Below are 9465 nucleotides of genomic sequence, written 5' to 3' on the forward strand. Positions count from 1 at the left end.
ATATATATATATATATATATATATATATATATATATATATATATATATACGCTAACCCTTTTAAGTGCTAGAATCAAATAAATCAATTATTGCACTATTCTCGAAGTTGAGCACTAGTAAGGTTGGAACGCCTTGTTGCCTCGGTAGCGCAGACGTCGTCGAAGTGTGATTTTGTGTTGTGAGTGGTGCAACCCTGGTGCTTCTTGTTTGCGTGTTTCTTGACAGACTGTGACTGAGTGCGTGATTGCTTGCGGTGTGCAAGCAGTGCTTTTTCGCGTCTGTCTCGGCGTTTTCTGTGTTGTTGCCGTCAGTGTATTTGCAGGCGCAGGCAGCGTCTCTGGAGACTTTGCTTTGTGCGAAGGTGCTTGGCGTGTTGAAATGGTCGTTGTCTTGTCGATCTTATTTTCTGATGTTGTTGAACTGGTGAGTGCGCCTCCGTTGAATTTTGCGTTCATCGATGCCTTCGTAGTAGTCTCTATCGTTATCGCATGAGTTTGTAGACTTGGCTTCGCTTGCTTTGCTGATGTTGCTCAGCAGATGGCTGTAGTAGAGACTTTTCCGGAATCGGGCATTCATTTCTTTCTCAAGTTGACGTGCCTGTAGACAGCTGATGCATCATGATCTGTTCTATTGCTTGCCGGGCATAGTTGGTAATGCGCCGTCATTACTAGCATGCTTTTCAGAGGCTTCGGTAAGGTTGTCTAGTATGAAGGCTTTTTACAGACAGCTGCGTGCGAGGTTTGATGTATGTATTATTTCTGCATTGTTTCGTTTCTGGGAGCTGTGAGCACTAAATAAGGATACCACAGGTGACGTGGCATAATTAGGTTCGGACTGCATAGTGTGCGGAGCCATAGAAATAAAGTGTGCTGAAAAATACCTTTTCGTGCCGTCATTGTGTGGTTCGGTATTTTTTCCGATGCGTCGATAGTTAATCTATTGCGAATGTGGTGTCTTTACGAGGCAGACGGTGAGGTTTTAAAGCACTTGAGGAACCTTGTGATGTAATCCCTGGTGGCGGGCTATGTATGCCAGACGAAGAATAGAGAGTATCAAGTGGTTGAACAACGTCTCGTGTCATTTGCTGAAGCGATGACTTTGGAAGTGCCATCTTGTGTGAAGAAGTCCCGCTCGTTGATTGAGTTTTTCCCGAAATACGCTTGGTCACCTGTCAGTGTACTTATGTTCCACTTTGTGTTGTGGCGGTGGTCGATTCATGCTGGACTTGAAGACCATTTGTGAAAGTGAGAACTCAGTGCAATCGCCTGTGGATGGTTGGTTATAAGCGAGCCTTGGTCATAGTCGTTATTGTCTTTTTGAAATTGGATGGTCATTTCTTGTTTATTTTTTTCTTGACTTGTCTTTTTCAGATATGTGGGTAAGAATAAATTTAAATGCCTCACCGGTGACGTAGACGCTGAAGATCCTAACCATTTCCCGTTCCGGCCAGAATGCCGCGGTGCCTGGAGCTCAAAGAGGTATAACCAATCTTCCATGAGTCCATCGTCTGCTGATCCGGTGTACTTAAGGATGTCTAGGTCAGAAAATGGTTCTAAAATGATGCTGGTCGAAGCGTAAAGCTAGGCGCTTGTACTGTAGTCCATTTGTGCTCAGGGTTTCTTGCGGAGAACTGCGTCGCGTCGATGATCAGTGACTCGTGAAGGGTCTGGCAGGTCTTCATCCTTTCGACTCCTTTGTTAACGTCTTTCTATTAACCGTGTGTGTTCTTCCGAAGATCATTCCATTTGTCGTTGTCCTAGTTGGTTTAGCCCTTGGAGACTATTGTTCTTGAGTTTGCTTTTGCTGGCAATGATGGTGTTGCTGTGGAAAGAGCTGTAGTGGCAGCCCTTTTTGACCATAGCACTGAATTTCTGGGCAACATGATGTGGTGTCCAGTGGGCAGATGATAATCTGTGGACTGTTATGCTGCGTTTCGGGTAATGGAGGTTGTGTGCTAGAATTGTCTGGAAGATCTTCGACGGCTCTTGCGACGCCAATCCTAATGAACGCTTCTGGCTCTCGGCAACACGTAATATTTGATGATTCCGACTCTCCTGTATTGCTAAAACTCTAGGGTGGCTTGACACTGCACGGCGACACCTCGATAACCGTGGTTTGGTCGAATTTTACTTGGCAATGTTTGTCCATCTGCGCAACTAAGGAGCTGAGTTGTTCTGACACGTGAATCTGGACGGAAAGCAAAGTGCTTCGCTGAGTATCTTCCGCAATCCGCGGCTCCATCTCGACCGTAGTGAGCATGTGAGATGCGAGGTGAGCGTTGTGAGCAACCGAAGAGCCAAGCAATGGAAAACCAGAAGGTTGTCTGAGTGTGCGATACGAGAAGTACAGTGCACAAGGTGGCTCCCTAACATCAGTCCTTCAGTGCAGCGGTAGCGTAAAGTTCGGTTTTCGAGCAGTTTCAAAACGCTGTGGAAGGTATATTTTCCCTGCTAACAGATCTGATTGCCTTTCAGCATGCGGATACCTTAATTTTTCTTCTCGAACTGGGAATCGCAGACTGAATCTGCCTGTTCCAATGCGTGAAGACTGCTGGTGGTTGTGACAACGTAGTATCGATGCCTTCAGAGGGGGTTGTGAGCGTACTGAGCTATCCACTTTTATTTCTTCATATTTACATTACAATTCAGTCCAATAACTATACCTGGACTTTCTATGGCATATTGGTCTGTTATATCTCATTATTAATGTGTCATAACACAAGAACAAGCGCTCTTAAGTATACACTTCTTTGCCTTATTCATTACTGAGAGTCTCGTAGAGGCAGACTTGATGCCTTAGTTTGTATACGAGGGACTATTGGTCAGCTGCCAGCCGACATACAACCTAAGTTCACGTGCTATGTGACGCGACACAGGTTCTTAAAGAGTGTGCCACACTCTCCGCCATGGCTACTGGTTGCACTGACTGATAGTGCAAGGTTTACATTCGCATATAAAACCCAATAAAGTGGCTGGGGGATAGCCGCCGTAGTAGCTCAGTGGTAGAGCATCGAACGCGTCATTAAAAGGTCGCAGGTTCAGTTCTTGCTCATGGCAAGTTATCTTTTCACCCACATTTCTTTCTTCATATTCACAATATGAATCGGTCTAATAATTTCGCCCATAGTCCCTTTGGCATAATTGTCTTTTACATCTCATTCATAATTGTCAAAACATGGAAAAGCACGCCATTAGTATACACGTCTTTCCCTTATTCCTTAACGAGGGTCTCGTACTGGCAGACTGGGTGCCGTTAGGCTGTATACGAGAACTATTGGTCAGCTGCCAGCTCTTAAGAAGTTCACGTGCTACGTTACGCCACACAGGCTCCTAATAAATGTGCCACACTCGCCGCCATGGTTACTGATGGCGCTGACTGACACTCGCACGTTACACATTACACATATATATCCAATAAACTGGCTAGGAGGAAAGGTGCTGTAGTATCTCAGTGGAACAGCATCGAATGTGTTGTTCGACAGTCGAAGGTTTGGTTCCTTCTAACAGCAAGTTATCTTTTCACCCAAACTTTTTCTTCCTATTTACTTTACAATTCGGTATAATACCGTGCCCTGTACTTTCCGTGGACTTATGGTCTGTTGGATCTCATCATTATTGTGTCAAAACACGGAAACACGAGTACTTAAGTAAACACTTCTTTCCCTTATTTATTAGCGAGAGTCTCGCACTGGCGGACTTGGTGGCTTAGGTTGTATACGAGAGACCATTGGTCAGCTGCCAGCTCATAACAACTTCACGTGGTACGAGACGCCAAACAGGCTCCAAAAGCGTGTGCAACACTCACCACCATGGCTACTGGTGGCGCTGACTGACACACCCTACGTTAAATTTAATCACATATATACTCAATAGAGTGGCTAGGAGGATAGCCGCTATGGTAGCGCAGTGGTAGAGCATCCAACGCGTTATTCGAAGGTCGCTGGTTCGGATCCTGTGCTCGGCAAGTTATCGTTTCACTCACTTTTCTTTCTTCCTATTATAAAAAAGAGCTGGGACAATCAAAACTGTTATTCGAGACCAGGTAAGAGCGTAGGCCCAGCTAGCAAAATCAGCGACAGTCCGGGCCGAGCGTCTCGTGCTTAACACTGACAATGTGTTTGCCGAGATTTGCCTGAGCCACTACATTCATCATTACATATTTCCCCCTCGCTGAAGATGGTGCCAAGTAAGTGTTCTAAGGTGTCGTGAGGACAAGTGGTTCGTGATATGGTTGGAGGCGATCCACATGTACAATTTCGCGGCCTCGGCGACGCAGGTTCACAGTGGCCGTGAGGGGTTCGATGAGGTAGTTAACAACGTAAGTTTGTTCTATGACGCGATAAGGTCCATGGTACCTGCTGAAAAACTTTGTATAGGTACCAGGAGCAGCACTGGGGGGCACCCACAGCCAAACACGAGAGTTGGACGAAAACTGGTAGTTGGACCGTCCATCGTCGCGACGAAATTTCTGTAGCCCTTGTTCTTGTGTTGTAAGGGTGCGAGCTAATTGCCGACATTCTTCCGCATACCGCGCGGCTTCGGAAACTGGTGTGCCTTCGGATGAATCGGGTCGGTAGGGGAGAATGGTGTTGATTGGAGATGATGGTTCTTGACCATAAAGTAAAAAGAAGGGAGAAATGCCTGTCGTCGCTTGAGGTGCCGTGTTGTAGGCGTACGTTACGTAGGGAAGGATAAGATCCCAGTTGGTGTGGTTGGAGGCGACATACATAGAAAGCATGTCGCCAAGAGTTCGGTTGAAACGCTCGGTCAAGCCATTTGTTTGTGGGCGATATGCGGTAGTACAGCGGTGAATCTCATGGCATTCTGCAAGAAGTTCTTGAATAACATCCGCGAGAAAGACACAGCCTCGGTCGCTCAAAAGTTCACGTGGAGCGCCATGACGCTGAACAAAACGTTGCCTGACCCACTGCATTCATCATTACAATATTTACATTTAAATTCGGTGTAATAACTTCACCTATACTTTCCCTAATAATATTGTCTAATAAATTGAATATATATATATATATATATATATATATATATATATATATTATTTGCCACCTGCCTTCATTCACCTTCTGTGAGGCAAGACACTCTCGAAAATACTGAAGATACATCCTTGTCAGTCTCTCGTCAGTTGTAGCACGTTCACCAGCTGCAGCACCAGGGCTTGATGATATCACTACGAAGATGCTCAAAATCTTCTTTGATGTTGCTTAAATGTATTATTGAATACCGTAAATAATTCGATGAAACACTCTTGGATTCCTTCTGTGTGGAAGGTAGCTAAAGATATACCTCAGCCTAAAGATAAGAACAAGGAACTTACTCTAAGCAACATTCGACCGATTATGTTAACATGCAATTTCGTAAAATTGATTGAGAGACCATTACATGCTCAGATAACTACATTTGTTACTGTTAATAATTTATTAACACTAACAATTTTAGTTAAGACCAAAGTTAGCAAGTGACCCAAAACATGACCAAAAATAGTAAGTTGGCAAGCCCGAAGCGGCACTTCTTTAGACTGAGTTGGAGGTTTGCCTTAGTAAAAAAACTGAAGAATCGTGCACAGACGATCGACGTGCGTAGGGAAATCAGGAGCGAAGACGATAACATTATCAAGGTAACATAGGCATATTTGCCATCTAAGACCGCGTAAAATACTGTCTATCATTTGTTCAAACGATGCAGATGCATTGCACCGACCGAATGGCATAACCGTGAATTTTATTGGCCATCCGGCTTAACCAACGATGTTTTGGGAAGGTCACAATCTGCCATCAGAACCTGGTAGCAACCTGACCGTAAGTCTAGCGAAGAAAATAATTCTGCACCTCGTAGAAAGTCGATAGCGTCGTCGATTAAGGAAAGGAATACGTCTTCCCGTTTAAGTTTTTCAGTTGCTGGTAGCCCACACAAAATCTAATCGAACCATCTTTTTCCTTCTCTAGCACAACTGGTGAAGACAAGGGGCTAGAAGATGGCTTGATGACACCGCGATAATGCATATCGTCCATTTGATCTGCAATTACACATCGTTCCTTGAGGGATACGCGGAAGCGGCGTTGCCGCAAAGGAGCGTGCGTTGTAGTGTTGATTGTGCAAGCTACGGTGTTAGTTTGACTCAGTGCATTTTTAGGAAAGTAAAATGATTATCGAAATTCATAAAGAATGACTATTAGCTTGTCCTGTTAGTCCAGAGGGAGCTTGCTTTTTCATGAAGCGAGTGAAGATATCCAAGGAGTCGTGATCCGGCGTAAAAAAGAGGAGCAAAAGCGTTCTGTAGAAGTTGCTGGCTGAGATCAGCGGACTCAGTAGGAACAATAACGTCATCATAACTGGTAAAACATAGCCAAGAGTTTCGTGAGCGCATAAGGTGATACGACATGAGCTGGGACTGCTAACGACCATTCCGGAAGCATATTGTGAGGTGGCAGAACGGTGTATTGCAGAGATGTACCATGACGGCGACTGAAAGTGTCAGAAGGCGAGAACACAACGGTAGAGCCAGGAGGAAGAAGGTTCAAGCGGAAGGACAAGGAGATTAGCCAGTTCTTAGACCGGCTGGATACCTTGTTATTTGCCTGGTAGAGCCAGAAAATTCAGTGCGATTGACGTAGACAATGATGGCACTAAGAGAGGGAACATCAATGTTCGAAGCAACAAGAATCTTGCCACCAAGGTTAGTGCGCTCATATTCGGTAGATGGGCCATCAGAAAACTCGGAAATTGCGCCTGAGCGCGAGTGCACTCAATCACGGCGTGGTGGCGCGACAACAAATCCTATCTAAGTATCACGTCGTGAGAACAAGTGGTTCACACGAGGAACTCGATGTGGTACAAGACGTCCTGAATATTTACTTTTGCCGTACATGATCCTACTGGTCAAATTGGTTGCGTGCTCGAGATATTTAGCAAAACGTCAGAAAGTGCGTTATACCTTTTTGTATAGAACGGCAGAGTTTTCGGCTTATCACAAATACAGCGGCATCGGTGTCAAAAAGCGCAAGAGTTCGCAGACCTTCAACAAACACTTCCAGAACGTTTGCGGTGGGCGGGCGAGGACTTCTACAAAGTGACGATCTCACAGCTGGTGCCTCCGGAGCGGTGGCAGTCAGTTTTCCGTCTACACGGGGTTCAATCAGCAATGCAGAGCGGATGAAGAATGGTAGCGGCGTGGGGACGATGAGCGATGGAGACCGAATCGTTGGTAGTCGGTGGCGGAGTTGTGGTCTAGTTCGGTTGGTGACGGGTCGCATTCCGAAGATGGTCGGTCTCATTGACAAGGCAGTTTTCGTCGTGCGTTGTACGGTGCCGGGAAGAGTAGTCAGCGTATTTTGGTGCTGCGGGACCACTGTAAAGCACCGGCGATAAAAACGTGCGACGTGACCTAGATATCCGCATGCGTAGCAGATCAGGTAATTGTCAACTGTGCTCCGAGGGTTTCCATTACAGCGCTGCCGTGTTGCTGAAATTGGCGTCGTTGGTACTCTAAGGGCTGGGGAGTCTAAGAAGAGGTCGTGGTGGAGTAGCAGCAAGAGCAGCGTAAGCCAATGGCGCAGTGACAGGTGTTGTCGGATAGGCAGATGGCAGTGCCTCAGTCCTGCGCCTATATTACCTGCTTGATGACGGGTGCGAGACACTCAGCAGTGGGTTCCGTAGCCGGTAGATAGGACAGGTACGAAAGTTCTCGGGCCACCTCCATACGCACATATAATTTGATTTGCGACATTAGCGACTTGTGGTATCCACCGAAGGTCAACGCATCTAGAGTTTTGCCCTGCCGCTCACCACCGTGTCAAGACCCTTTGTTTACGCAACCTCTCAAAACTTTGGCAAAAAGTGGTGAGTTCGAACACAGTCCGAGGGCCCTTCACCAGAAGCATCTGGAAGGCGTCGTCGTCTATCCCCTTCAAGATGTGTTTGACCTTGTCTGCTTCTGATATTGAAGACTCAAGGCACTTGAACAAGTCGAGCGCATCCTCGATGTTACTTGTGAAGCCTTCCCTCTGAAACTTTGCGCGTTCCAGTAGGTGCTGTTCAGCATGAAGCTTTCGTACCTCGGGACGACGGAACACATCGGCAATGCACGCCATAAAATCACGTGAAGTCGCGATCTGCAAATTGTGGTTGTTACACCAGAGACTCGCTACCCCTTCCAGGTAGGAGGGTACATATTGCAGCTTCGAAGGGTCGTCCCACTTGTTGTTTGCGCCTACCTTCTTTAATGTCGACAGTCAATCTTCAACGTAGCTAACGTGGTTGATTGGGCGAGTCGGTACGAAAAGATTCACACGTTGGCGCTATTTTTGATGTGAATCAATCTTCAACGCATTTCATCAGTACCATTGAAAAAAGAAGGATCGTGCATGCGTAGCGTAGTGGGAACGATAACCATAGGAAGCTGGGTCGTACATTGCTGTTTGTTTTCGTCAGCCGTTTCTGAGATGGCGGGTAGTTTCCTGTTGCGCAATGTCATGTTCAGTTACCCAGCACCTCCACCACTCCACAACGGGGTTTATTGGCGTTAGTAGTACTTGCACAGCAGGTCTATTAATAAGGAAAGTAGGCGGCAGAAACCGGCACAGAAATCACAGTGCTAAGGCCAGCAGCTCGCATTCGGCTCCTCTCGCTAAAGTTGTGAACCACTGCAGCACATGATGTTTTTTCTATCTACATATATAAAAAATCGGCCCTGTATTGCATTTTTATTACCAGAACATTCCTAGGAGATTGATGACTACGCATTGACACACAAAATAAAACACTACATGCGCGTCAAGTTGATGTCACTGCCTTTTAAACGAAAGGAAAAGGTGTACGTCTAAGGGCTTGCTTCTTTTGCTAGATACAATACTAACAATTCTAACAGGCATCCGTGACAAGGAAATATAAGAGATAATATTAGTAGTAGTTTTATTGTAATTGTGAATAATGAAATGTGGATGAAAAGATAACTCTCCGTGGGCTGGGACCAAACCTTCGACCTCCAAATAACGCGTCCGATGCGCTACCGGCTGAGTTAAGCTACCACGGCGGCTATACCTCCATCTATTCTATAGGTTGGGGTATATACTGTCAAGGGGTCGTGTCGTGGATGAAGGAAGCAGACTGTAAATACAAGATGAAACTTGCGGCCCGTAAACTGTAGGCTGGAGAACAGCACTGTCCACTGTTGCTGATAGCGGCGAACAGAGCGTCAGCCGTCGATCAACTGGCAAGTGGTGACGCACGTCATTACTTATGTACGTACCATCATATAATCTAGCAATATCTTTAGTGGCAACCTAGGTTCGTAAGTGTTCTACGTAGGTTCGTAGGACGTAAGTGATCTGCTTTAGTCCCGAAGCTTCTCGAACATTCCAGGCGTGGTTTTCACTGAGTATTATAAACAGTAAAACGGGATGATAACAAAACATGAGGAGGGAATGCGTACCATAAACGTTGGAGTGTCGGT

At 45.9% G+C, this 9465-nt stretch overlaps 1 long non-coding RNA gene across 1 annotated transcript; it reads left to right on the forward strand.

The window, feature by feature from the left end:
- Positions 1–315: 315 nt before the first annotated feature.
- LOC142767693 (uncharacterized) lies at positions 316–8741 on the forward strand. Its single transcript, XR_012885115.1, has 3 exons — positions 316–423; positions 1371–1478; positions 5960–8741. It is a non-coding gene; the product is annotated as an uncharacterized LOC142767693 (long non-coding RNA).
- Positions 8742–9465: the final 724 nt, after the last annotated feature.

This window comes from Rhipicephalus microplus, chromosome 1 (genome assembly GCF_043290135.1).
Source record: "Rhipicephalus microplus isolate Deutch F79 chromosome 1, USDA_Rmic, whole genome shotgun sequence".
Taxonomy (NCBI): domain Eukaryota; kingdom Metazoa; phylum Arthropoda; class Arachnida; order Ixodida; family Ixodidae; genus Rhipicephalus; species Rhipicephalus microplus.